Source organism: Eleutherodactylus coqui, chromosome 11, assembly GCF_035609145.1.
Source record: "Eleutherodactylus coqui strain aEleCoq1 chromosome 11, aEleCoq1.hap1, whole genome shotgun sequence".
In the NCBI taxonomy this organism is placed as follows: domain Eukaryota; kingdom Metazoa; phylum Chordata; class Amphibia; order Anura; family Eleutherodactylidae; genus Eleutherodactylus; species Eleutherodactylus coqui.
The window spans coordinates 57,201,473-57,214,013 of NC_089847.1; the positions used below are offsets into that span (position 1 = coordinate 57,201,473).

The 12,541-nt window shown below is 48.9% G+C and overlaps 4 non-coding genes across 4 annotated transcripts; all 4 read left to right on the forward strand.

The window, feature by feature from the left end:
• Positions 1 to 416: 416 nt before the first annotated feature.
• On the forward strand, positions 417 to 498 carry TRNAS-GCU (transfer RNA serine (anticodon GCU)). The gene has a single exon. It is a non-coding gene; the product is annotated as a tRNA-Ser (tRNA).
• Positions 499 to 1,537: 1,039 nt separating this feature from the next.
• On the forward strand, positions 1,538 to 1,619 carry TRNAS-GCU (transfer RNA serine (anticodon GCU)). Its single transcript has one exon. It is a non-coding gene; the product is annotated as a tRNA-Ser (tRNA).
• A 1,039-nt stretch (positions 1,620 to 2,658) lies between these two features.
• Positions 2,659 to 2,740, forward strand: TRNAS-GCU (transfer RNA serine (anticodon GCU)). Its single transcript has one exon. It is a non-coding gene; the product is annotated as a tRNA-Ser (tRNA).
• An 8,840-nt stretch (positions 2,741 to 11,580) lies between these two features.
• TRNAS-GCU (transfer RNA serine (anticodon GCU)) lies at positions 11,581 to 11,662 on the forward strand. The gene has a single exon. It is a non-coding gene; the product is annotated as a tRNA-Ser (tRNA).
• Positions 11,663 to 12,541: the final 879 nt, after the last annotated feature.

Sequence of the window (12,541 nt, forward strand, 5' to 3'; positions counted from 1 at the left end):
GTCCCATCACATACTTGGCAGCAGCATGCAGTTCTCTGTCATTTTGCATCGTGACGATTCTAAATGAAATCGGCTTGGGACGATCCTTTTTGGAAAAGACATGGATAATTTGTCCATAGGTATGTAATCCATGCATTTGCCTTGCATGAATTGAGGCCTGTTTTACTTTAAAAGTTAGATAGAAGGCAGAATTGACAGATTTAGGGAATGCTAGGGAAATGCCAACATAAATGAGAAGCAGAGAGGACTGAATGTTTAGTATTTATGCCATTAGCATGGGTCTTCACGTTGGATGTAAAACAAGACCTGCTGAGCCAATGTCTGATGTACGGCGCTGTTGCATGTGGAAAGAAAATGAAGCCTAAGAATCATCACGACTGTTTTCCAAATGTGGGTTCGGTAAAGGTACTTTTGTTGACGGGGTGGCCGAGTGGTTAAGGCGATGGACTGCTAATCCATTGTGCTCTGCACGCATGGGTTCGAATCCCATCCTCGTCGTATGATTCCTTTTTGGAAAATTCTCTATGCTCAGCGCAAGCAATGCCCCGAGGAAGAAAATTTACCATCACCGTTCAAGAAGGATGCTATTGAAGTCTCTAAACATATTTACAGGCATTATGTAGCGTATCAGTCAGGCAATAGTGAATTGGCACCTCTAATTTATCGTGCCTTATGCCATTCTACATTTTGCAAAACGTTGCAACCATCTACTTGTTAAAACTAAACCAGAGCTGACTCTTTGCCACTCGGGTGGAGTATTCTAGGGATGTGGGACGAGCATCTTTAATGTCATTGGCTAGTGAACATCTCCCTTTTGGAAAAAAAGAGCTGATTATTGAGCACGATAAGAGAACAAGGCACTGCTGAGAGTTGAACTCAGGATCTCCTGTTTACTAGACAGGCGCTTTAACCAACCAAGCCACAGCACCCATGAGCAAAACTGTGGAAAACCAGAAAGATGGCAAGGATGATCCAGGAGAAGAATTTTTAAATGTAGGATGATTTTGAGGAGTGGTTCTAAGTTTTGCTATTTGTCACAGAGATGGCAAATTAAGTGTGAACAGATCCTATGCAGCATGTAGTTTCAGGTGGCTACCACTATAGAACAGCAAGGAAGTCGAGTCCCATCACATACTTGGCAGCAGCATGCAGTTCTCTGTCATTTTGCATCGTGACGATTCTAAATGAAATCGGCTTGGGACGATCCTTTTTGGAAAAGACATGGATAATTTGTCCATAGGTATGTAATCCATGCATTTGCCTTGCATGAATTGTGGCCTGTTTTACTTTAAAAGTTAGATAGAAGGCAGAATTGACAGATTTAGGGAATGCTAGGGAAATGCCAACATAAATGAGAAGCAGAGAGGACTGAATGTTTAGTATTTATGCCATTAGCATGGGTCTTCACGTTGGATGTAAAACAAGACCTGCTGAGCCAATGTCTGATGTACGGCGCTGTTGCATGTGGAAAGAAAATGAAGCCTAAGAATCATCACGACTGTTTTCCAAATGTGGGTTCGGTAAAGGTACTTTTGTTGACGGGGTGGCCGAGTGGTTAAGGCGATGGACTGCTAATCCATTGTGCTCTGCACGCATGGGTTCGAATCCCATCCTCGTCGTATGATTCCTTTTTGGAAAATTCTCTATGCTCAGCGCAAGCAATGCCCCGAGGAAGAAAATTTACCATCACCGTTCAAGAAGGATGCTATTGAAGTCTCTAAACATATTTACAGGCATTATGTAGCGTATCAGTCAGGCAATAGTGAATTGGCACCTCTAATTTATCGTGCCTTATGCCATTCTACATTTTGCAAAACGTTGCAACCATCTACTTGTTAAAACTAAACCAGAGCTGACTCTTTGCCACTCGGGTGGAGTATTCTAGGGATGTGGGACGAGCATCTTTAATGTCATTGGCTAGTGAACATCTCCCTTTTGGAAAAAAAGAGCTGATTATTGAGCACGATAAGAGAACAAGGCACTGCTGAGAGTTGAACTCAGGATCTCCTGTTTACTAGACAGGCGCTTTAACCAACCAAGCCACAGCACCCATGAGCAAAACTGTGGAAAACCAGAAAGATGGCAAGGATGATCCAGGAGAAGAATTTTTAAATGTAGGATGATTTTGAGGAGTGGTTCTAAGTTTTGCTATTTGTCACAGAGATGGCAAATTAAGTGTGAACAGATCCTATGCAGCATGTAGTTTCAGGTGGCTACCACTATAGAACAGCAAGGAAGTCGAGTCCCATCACATACTTGGCAGCAGCATGCAGTTCTCTGTCATTTTGCATCGTGACGATTCTAAATGAAATCGGCTTGGGACGATCCTTTTTGGAAAAGACATGGATAATTTGTCCATAGGTATGTAATCCATGCATTTGCCTTGCATGAATTGTGGCCTGTTTTACTTTAAAAGTTAGATAGAAGGCAGAATTGACAGATTTAGGGAATGCTAGGGAAATGCCAACATAAATGAGAAGCAGAGAGGACTGAATGTTTAGTATTTATGCCATTAGCATGGGTCTTCACGTTGGATGTAAAACAAGACCTGCTGAGCCAATGTCTGATGTACGGCGCTGTTGCATGTGGAAAGAAAATGAAGCCTAAGAATCATCACGACTGTTTTCCAAATGTGGGTTCGGTAAAGGTACTTTTGTTGACGGGGTGGCCGAGTGGTTAAGGCGATGGACTGCTAATCCATTGTGCTCTGCACGCATGGGTTCGAATCCCATCCTCGTCGTATGATTCCTTTTTGGAAAATTCTCTATGCTCAGCGCAAGCAATGCCCCGAGGAAGAAAATTTACCATCACTGTTCAAGAAGGATGCTATTGAAGTCTCTAAACATATTTACAGGCATTATGTAGCGTATCAGTCAGGCAATAGTGAATTGGCACCTCTAATTTATCGTGCCTTATGCCATTCTACATTTTGCAAAACGTTGCAACTAGAGATGAGCGAACACCAAAATGTTCGGGTGTTCGTTATTCGTAACGAACTTCCCGTGATGCTCGAGGGTTCGTTTCGAACAACGAACCCCATTGAAGTCAATGGGCGACCAGAACATTTTTGTATTTCGCCGATGCTCGCTAAGGTTTTCATGTGTGAAAATCTGGGCAATTCAGGAAAGTGATGGGAATGACACAGTGACGGATAGGGCAGGCGAGGGGCTACATGTTGGGCTGCATCCTAAGTTCACAGGTCCCACTATTAAGCCACAATAGCGGCAAGAGTGGCCCCCCCCCCCTCCCAACAACTTTTACTTCTGAAAAGCCCTCATTAGCATGGCATACCTTTGCTAAGCACCACACTACCTCCAACAAAGCACAATCACTGCCTGCATGACACTCCACTGACACTTCTCCTGAGTTACATGCTGCCCAACCGCACCCCCTCCCCCCCACAGCGCACACCAAAGTGTCCCTGCGCAGCCTTCAGCTGCCCTCATGCCACACCACGCTCATGTCTATTTAGAATTGCGTCTGCCATGACGAGGGACCTCAGGCATACACTGCAGAGGTTGGCACGGCTAGGCAGCGACCCTCTTTAAAAGTGGCGGAGCGATAGCCCACAATGCTGTACAGAAGCAATGAGAAATAGAATCCTGTGCCACCGCCATCAGGAGCTGCACACGTGGGCATAGCAATGGGGAACCTATGTGCCACACACTATTCATTCTGTCAAGGTGTCTGCATGCCCCAGTCAGACCGGGCTTTTTAATTCATAGACACAGGCAGGTACAACTCCCTATTGTGAAGTCCCTGTCGACCCACAGCATGGGTGGCTCCCTGGAACCCACCGGCGGTACACAGAAATATCCCATTGCATTGCCCAACACAGCTGAGGTAGTAATGTCGTGCTTAATGCAGGTGGGCTTCGGCCCACACTGCATGCCCCAGTCAGACTGGGGTTCTTTACAAGTGGACACATGTAGGTTTAACTCCCTGTGGACCCACTGCCTGGGTGGGTGCCAGGAAGCCACCGGCGGTACATAGAAATATCCCATTGCATTGCCCAACACAGCTGAGGTAGTAATGTCGTGCGTAATACAGGTGGGCTTCGGCCCACACTGCATGCCCCAGTCAGACGGGTTCTTTAGAAGTGTACAGATGTATTAAAAACTCAGTGTGCACCTACAGCATGGGTGGCTCCCTGGAACCCACCGGCGGTACACAAAAATATCCCATTGCATTGCCCAACACAGCTGAGGTAGTAATGTCGTGCGTAATACAGGTGGGCTTCGGCCCACACTGCATGCCCCAGTCAGACTGGGGTTCTTTACAAGTGGACACATGTAGGTTTAACTCCCTGTGGACCCACTGCCTGGGTGGGTGCCAGGAAGCCACCGGCGGTACATAGAAATATCCCATTGCATTGCCCAACACAGCTGAGGTAACGTCAGCTGTAATGCAGGTGGCCTAAAAATTAATTTGATTACACTGTAGGCGAGGGCCCACAAAAATTGCTGTATCAACAGTACTAATGTACATCCCAAAAATTGGCCATGGCCAGCCAAGAGGGCAGGTGAAACCCATTAATCGCTTTGGTTAATGTGGCTTAAGTGGTAACTAGGCCTGGAGGCAGCCCAGTGTAACGAAAAATTGGTTCAAGTTAAAGTTCCAACGCTTTTAAGCTAATTGAAACTTATAAAAATTGTTCTGAAAACATTATTTGAGTGAGCCTTGTGGCCCTAAGAAAAATTGCCCGTTCAGCGTGATTACGTGAGGTTTCAGGAGGAGGAGCAGCAGGAGGAGGAGGAGGAATATTAGACACAGATTGATGAAGCACAAATGTCCCCGTTTTGGATGGTGAGAGAGAACGTAGCTTCCATCCGCGGGTGCAGCCTACGTATTGCTTACGTATCGCTGCTGTCCGCTGGTGGAGAACAGAAGTCTGGCGAAATCCAGCCTTTGTTCATCTTGATGAGTGTTAGCCTGTCGGCACTGTCGGTTGACAAGCGGCTACGCTTATCGGTGATGATTCCCCCAGCCGCACTAAACACCCTCTCCGACAACACGCTAGCCGCAGGACAAGCAAGCACCTCAAGGGCATACAGGGCTAGTTCAGGCCACGTGTCCAGCTTCGACACCCAGTAGTTGTAGGGGGCAGAGGCGTCACCAAGGATGGTCGTGCGATCCGCTACGTACTCCCTCACCATCCTTTTGCAGTGCTCCCGCCGACTCAGCCGTGACTGGGGAGCGGTGACACAGTCTTGGTGGGGAGCCATAAAGCTGGCCAGGCCCTTAAAGACTGTTGCACTGCCTGGGATGTACATGCTGCTCGATCTACGCACATCCCCTGCAACATGGCCCTCGGAACTGCGCCTTCTGCCACTAGCGCTGTCGGCTGGGAATTTTACCATCAGCTTGTCCGCAAGGGTCCTGTGGTATAGCAACACTCTCGAACCCCTTTCCTCTTCGGGAATCAGAGTGGGCAGGTTCTCCTTATACCGTGGATCGAGCAGTGTGTACACCCAGTAATCCGTAGTGGCCAGAATGCGTGCAACGCGAGGGTCACGAGAAAGGCATCCTAACATGAAGTCAGCCATGTGTGCCAGGGTACCTGTACGCAACACATGGCTGTCTTCACTAGGAAGATCACTTTCAGGATCCTCCTCCTCCTCCTCCTCCTCAGGCCATACACGCTGAAAGGATGACAGGCAATCAGCCGGTGTACCGTCAGCAGCGGGCCAAGCTGTCTCTTCCCCCTCCTCCTCATCCTCCTCCTCCTCCTGTACGCGCTGTGAAATAGACAGGAGGGTGCCCTGACTATCCAGCGGCATACTGTCTTCCCCCGCCCCCGTTTCCGAGCGCAAAGCAGCTGCCTTTATGGTTTGCAGGGAATTTCTCAAGATGCATAGCAGAGGAATGGTGACGCTAATGATTGTAGCATCGCCGCTCACCACCTGGGTAGACTCCTCAAAATTACCAAGGACATGGCAGATGTCTGCCAACCAGGCCCACTCTTCTGAAAGGAATTGAGGAGGCTGACTCCCACTGCGCCGCCCATGTTGGAGTTGGTATTCGACTATAGCTCTACGCTGTTCATAGAGCCTGGCCAACATGTGGAGCGTAGAGTTCCACCGTGTGGGCACGTCGCACAGCAGTCGGTGCACTGGCAGCTTAAAGTGATGTTGCAGGGTGCGCAGGGTGGCAGCGTCCGTGTGGGACTTGCGGAAATGTGCGCAGAGCCGGCGCGCCTTTACGAGCAGGTCTGACAAGCGTGGGTAGCTTTTCAGAAACCGCTGAACCACCAAATTAAAGACGTGGGCCAGGCATGGCACGTGCGTGAGGCTGCCGAGCTGCAGAGCCGCCACCAGGTTACGGCCGTTGTCACACACGACCATGCCCGGTTGGAGGCTCAGCGGCGCAAGCCAGCGGTCGGTCTGCTGTGTCAGACCCTGCAGCAGTTCGTGGGCCGTGTGCCTCTTATCGCCTAAGCTGAGTAGTTTCAGCACGGCCTGCTGACGCTTGCCCACCGCTGTGCTGCCACACCGCGCGACACCGACTGCTGGCGACATGCTGCTGCTAACACATCTTGATTGTGAGACAGAGGAGGAGGAGGAGGAGGAGGAGGGTGCTTTAGTGGAGGAAGCATACACCTCCGCAGATACCACCACCGAGCTGGGGCCCGCAATTCTGGGGGTGGGTAGGACGTGAGCGGTCCCAGGCTCTGACTCTGTCCCAGCCTCCACTAAATTCACCCAATGTGCCGTCAGGGAGATGTAGTGGCCCTGCCCGCCTGTGCTTGTCCACGTGTCCGTAGTTAAGTGGACCGTGGCAGTAACCGCGTTGGTGAGGGCGCGCACAATGTTGCGGGAGACGTGGTCGTGCAGGGCTGGGACGGCACATCGGGAAAAGTAGTGGCGACTGGGAACTGAGTAGCGCGGGGCCGCCGCCTCCATGATACTTTTGAAGGACTCCGTTTCCACAACCCTATACGGCAGCATCTCAAGGCTGATGAATTTTGCGATGCGGACGGTTAACGTTTGAGCGTGCGGGTGCGTGGCGGCGTACTTGCGCTTGCGCTCGAACACTTGCGCAAGCGACGGCTGAACGGTGCGCTGAACTACACTGCTGGATGGGGCCGAGGACAGCGGAGATGAGGGTGTGGGTGCAGGCCATGAGGCGGTAGTGCCTGTGTCCTGAGAGGGGGGTTGCATCTCAGTGGCAGGTTGGGGCACAGGGGGAGAGGCAGGGGTGCAAACCGGAGGCGGTGAACGGCCTTCGTCCCACCTTGTGGGGTGCTTGGCCATCATATGTCTGCGCATGGTGGTGGTGGTGAGGCTGTTGGTGTTGGCTCCCCGGCTGAGCTTTGCGCAACAAAGGTTGCACACCACTGTTCGTCGGTCGTCAGGCGTCTCTGTGAAAAACTGCCAGACCTTAGAGCACCTCGGCCTCTGCAGGGTGGCATGGCGCGGGGGGGCGCTTTGGGAAACACTTGGTGGATTATTCGGTCTGGCCCTGCCTCTACCCCTGGCCCTGGCCACCGCACTGCCTCTTGCAACCTGCCCTGCTGATGCCCTTGACTCCCCCTCTGAAGACCTGTCCTCCTGAGTAAGCGTTGCACACCAGGTGGGGTCAGTCACCTCATCGTCCTGCTGCTCTTCCTCCGAATCCTCTGTGCGCTGCTCCCTGGGACTTACTGCCCTTACTACTACCTCACTGCAAGACAACTGTGTCTGATCGTCATCGTCCTCCTCACCCACAGAAAGTTGTTGAGACAGTTGGCGGAAGTCCCCAGCCTCTTCCCCCGGACCCCGGGACTTTCGAATGGTTGGGCATCAGTGACGATAAACTCCTCTGGTGGGAGAGGAACCGCTGCTGCCCAATCTAAGCAGGGGCCCGAGAACAGTTCCTGGGAGTGTTCCCGCTCCTGAGCAGGTGTCATTGTAGTGGAGTGAGGAGGCTGGGAGGAAGGAGGAGCAGCAGACAGAGGATTCGGATTGGCAGCAGTGGACGGCGCAGAACTGCGGGTAGACGATAGGTTGCTCGAAGCACTTTCTGCCATCCAGGACAGGACCTGCTCACACTGCTCATTTTCTAATAACCGTCTCCCGCGTGGACCCATTAATTGGGCGATGAATGTGGGGACGCCAGAAACGTGCCTCTCTCCTAATCGCGCAGCAGACAGCTGCGACACACCTGGATCAGGAGCTTGGCCTGTGCCCACACCCTCACTTGGCCCTCCGCGTCCTCGGCCACGTCCACGTCCACGTCCTCTAGGCTTACCCCTACCCCTCAGCATGCTGTATTACCAGTGATTAGATTTCCCAGGCAGGAAATAAATTGGCGCAAGACTGCAGGCCAAATATAATTTTTGCCCTTTTTGGAAAACGAAAGGCCCCACTGCCTCTAGTGAATGAATTATCTAAGTTTAATAACTGCGCTGTGTCCCTGCTTATGTGTCACAGAACGTGAGGGTAGCAGAGTTATTAACTGTGGCAGAGCAGGTATTTTTTTTCCCAATTAAGGAAAGCAAATGGCGAAGCCAGCAGTAAACCGTAGCTGGCTGCGTATGATTTAGCAATGTTTTTCACGCAGCTCACACGTCTCCACAGGCGTAAGGACGGACACAGGCTGGACAAATAGATTTCTTTTCAGTTTTTTCCCACCAACAGGCAGCACTGCGTATATTCAATGAACCTGAGAAGTTTAATAACTGCGCTGTGTCCCTGCTTATGTGTCACAGAACGTGAGGGTAGCAGAGTTATTAACTGTGGCAGAGCAGGTATTTTTTTTCCCAATTAAGGAAAGCAAATGGCGAAGCCAGCAGTAAAGCGTAGCTGGCTGCGTATGATTTAGCAATGTTTTTCACGCAGCTCACACGTCTCCACAGGCGTAAGGACGGACACAGGCTGGACAAATAGATTTGTTTTCAGTTTTTTCCCACCAACAGGCAGCACTGCGTATATTCAATGAACCTGCGAAGTTTAATAACTGCGCTGTGTCCCTGCTTATGTGTCACAGAACGTGAGGGTAGCAGAGTTATTAACTGTGGCAGAGCAGGTATTTTTTTTCCCAATTAAGGAAAGCAAATGGCGAAGCCAGCAGTAAAGCGTAGCTGGCTGCGTATGATTTAGCAATGTTTTTCACGCAGCTCACACGTCTCCACAGGCGTAAGGACGGACACAGGCTGGACAAATAGATTTCTTTTCAGTTTTTTCCCACCAACAGGCAGCACTGCGTATATTCAATGAACCTGCGAAGTTTAATAACTGCGCTGTGTCCCTGCTTATGTGTCACAGAACGTGAGGGTAGCAGAGTTATTAACTGTGGCAGAGCAGGTATTTTTTTTCCCAATTAAGGAAAGCAAATGGCGAAGCCAGCAGTAAAGCGTAGCTGGCTGCGTATGATTTAGCAATGTTTTTCACGCAGCTCACACGTCTCCACAGGCGTAAGGACGGACACAGGCTGGACAAATAGATTTCTTTTCAGTTTTTTCCCACCAACAGGCAGCACTGCGTATATTCAATGAACCTGCGAAGTTTAATAACTGCGCTGTGTCCCTGCTTATGTGTCACAGAACGTGAGGGTAGCAGAGTTATTATAACTCTTGGAGAGCAGGTATTTTTTTTCCCAATTAAGGAAAGCAAATGGCGAACCCAGCAGTAAACCGTAGCTGGCTGCGTATGATTTAGCAATGTTTTTCACGCAGCTCACACGTCTCCACAGGCGTAAGGACGGACACAGGCTGGACAAATAGATTTCTTTTCAGTTTTTTCCCACCAACAGGCAGCACTGCGTATATTCAATGAACCTGAGAAGTTTAATAACTGCGCTGTGTCCCTGCTTATGTGTCACAGAACGTGAGGGTAGCAGAGTTATTAACTGTGGCAGAGCAGGTATTTTTTTCCCAATTAAGGAAAGCAAATGGCGAAGCCAGCAGTAAAGCGTAGCTGGGTGCGTATGATTTAGCAATGTTTTTCACGCAGCTCACACGTGTCCACAGGCGTTAGGACGGACAGAGGCTGGACAAATAGATTTGTTTTCAGGTTTTTCCCACCAACAGGCAGCACTGCGTATATTCTATGAATAATAACTGTGTTGTGGCCCTGCCTATACAATTCTTTCCCTGCAGTATCAATGGAGGGTGGAATGCTCTGCAGAGGCGATTTTGAGAAGCCCAAAAAAAATGCAGCACAGCCAACAGCAGCCTGGACAGTACTGCACACGGATAAATATGGCCCTAGAAAGGACCGTTGAGGTTCTTGAAGGCTACACTCACTCCTAACACTCTCCCTGCCTATGCAGCACTTCTGTCCCTAATGCCAGGTGCAACGGTCTGCAGAGGCGACTTTGAGAAAAAAAAAAATCCCACTGCTAACAGCAGCCAACACACAGCTATCAGTGGCCCTAATAAGGACCTTTGGGGGGTCTTGAAGCCTACACTAACTACCAATTCTTTCCCTACAGCAGCTCCGGTATAAACAGCACTGTCCCTCATCTAACTCACACCGCATCTGAGGCGAGCCGCGGGAGGGGCCGACTTTTATATTAGGCGAACACCTGATCTCGCCAGCCACTCACAGCAGGGGGGTGGTATAGGGCTTAAACGTTGCAGGGGGAAGTTGTAATGCCTTCCCTGTCTTTCAATTGGCCAGAAAAGCGCGCTAACGTCTCAGGGAAGGAAGTGAAAGTAACCAGAACACCGCATGGTGTTCGTCACGAATAACGAACATCCCGAACACCCTAATATTCGCACGAATATCAAGCTCGGACGAACGCGTTCGCTCATCTCTAGTTGCAACCATCTACTTGTTAAAACTAAACCAGAGCTGACTCTTTGCCACTCGGGTGGAGTATTCTAGGGATGTGGGACGAGCATCTTTAATGTCATTGGCTAGTGAACATCTCCCTTTTGGAAAAAAGAGCTGATTATTGAGCACGATAAGAGAACAAGGCACTGCTGAGAGTTGAACTCAGGATCTCCTGTTTACTAGACAGGCGCTTTAACCAACCAAGCCACAGCACCCATGAGCAAAACTGTGGAAAACCAGAAAGATGGCAAGGATGATCCAGGAGAAGAATTTTTAAATGTAGGATGATTTTGAGGAGTGGTTCTAAGTTTTGCTATTTGTCACAGAGATGGCAAATTAAGTGTGAACAGATCCTATGCAGCATGTAGTTTCAGGTGGCTACCACTATAGAACAGCAAGGAAGTCGAGTCCCATCACATACTTGGCAGCAGCATGCAGTTCTCTGTCATTTTGCATCGTGACGATTCTAAATGAAATCGGCTTGGGACGATCCTTTTTGGAAAAGACATGGATAATTTGTCCATAGGTATGTAATCCATGCATTTGCCTTGCATGAATTGTGGCCTGTTTTACTTTAAAAGTTAGATAGAAGGCAGAATTGACAGATTTAGGGAATGCTAGGGAAATGCCAACATAAATGAGAAGCAGAGAGGACTGAATGTTTAGTATTTATGCCATTAGCATGGGTCTTCACGTTGGATGTAAAACAAGACCTGCTGAGCCAATGTCTGATGTACGGCGCTGTTGCATGTGGAAAGAAAATGAAGCCTAAGAATCATCACGACTGTTTTCCAAATGTGGGTTCGGTAAAGGTACTTTTGTTGACGGGGTGGCCGAGTGGTTAAGGCGATGGACTGCTAATCCATTGTGCTCTGCACGCATGGGTTCGAATCCCATCCTCGTCGTATGATTCCTTTTTGGAAAATTCTCTATGCTCAGCGCAAGCAATGCCCCGAGGAAGAAAATTTACCATCACCGTTCAAGAAGGATGCTATTGAAGTCTCTAAACATATTTACAGGCATTATGTAGCGTATCAGTCAGGCAATAGTGAATCGGCACCTCTAATTTATCGTGCCTTATGCCATCCTACATTTTGCAAAACGTTGCAACCATCTACTTGTTAAAACTAAACCAGAGCTGACTCTTTGCCACTCGGGTGGAGTATTCTAGGGATGTGGGACGAGCATCTTTAATGTCATTGGCTAGTGAACATCTCCCTTTTGGAAAAAAAAGCTGATTATTGAGCAGAATAAGAGAACAAGGTATAGAGTTGAACTCAGGATCTCCTGTTTACTAGACAGGTGCTTTAACCAACTAAGCCACAGCACCCATGAGCAAAACTGTGGAAAACCAGAAAGATGACAAGGATGATCCAGGAGAAGAATTTTTAAATGTAGGATGATTTTGAGGAGTGGTTCTAAGTTTTGCTATTTGTCACAGAGATGGCAAATTAAGTGTGAACAGATCCTATGCAGCATGTAGTTTCAGGTGGCTACCACTATAGAACAGCAAGGAAGTCGAGTCCCATCACATACTTGGCAGCAGCATGCAGTTCTCTGTCATTTTGCATCGTGACGATTCTAAATGAAATCGGCTTGGGACGATCCTTTTTGGAAAAGACATGGATAATTTGTCCATAGGTATGTAATCCATGCATTTGCCTTGCATGAATTGTGGCCTGTTTTACTTTAAAAGTTAGATAGAAGGCAGAATTGACAGATTTAGGGAATGCTAGGGAAATGCCAACATAAATGAGAAGCAGAGAGGACTGAATGTTTAGTAT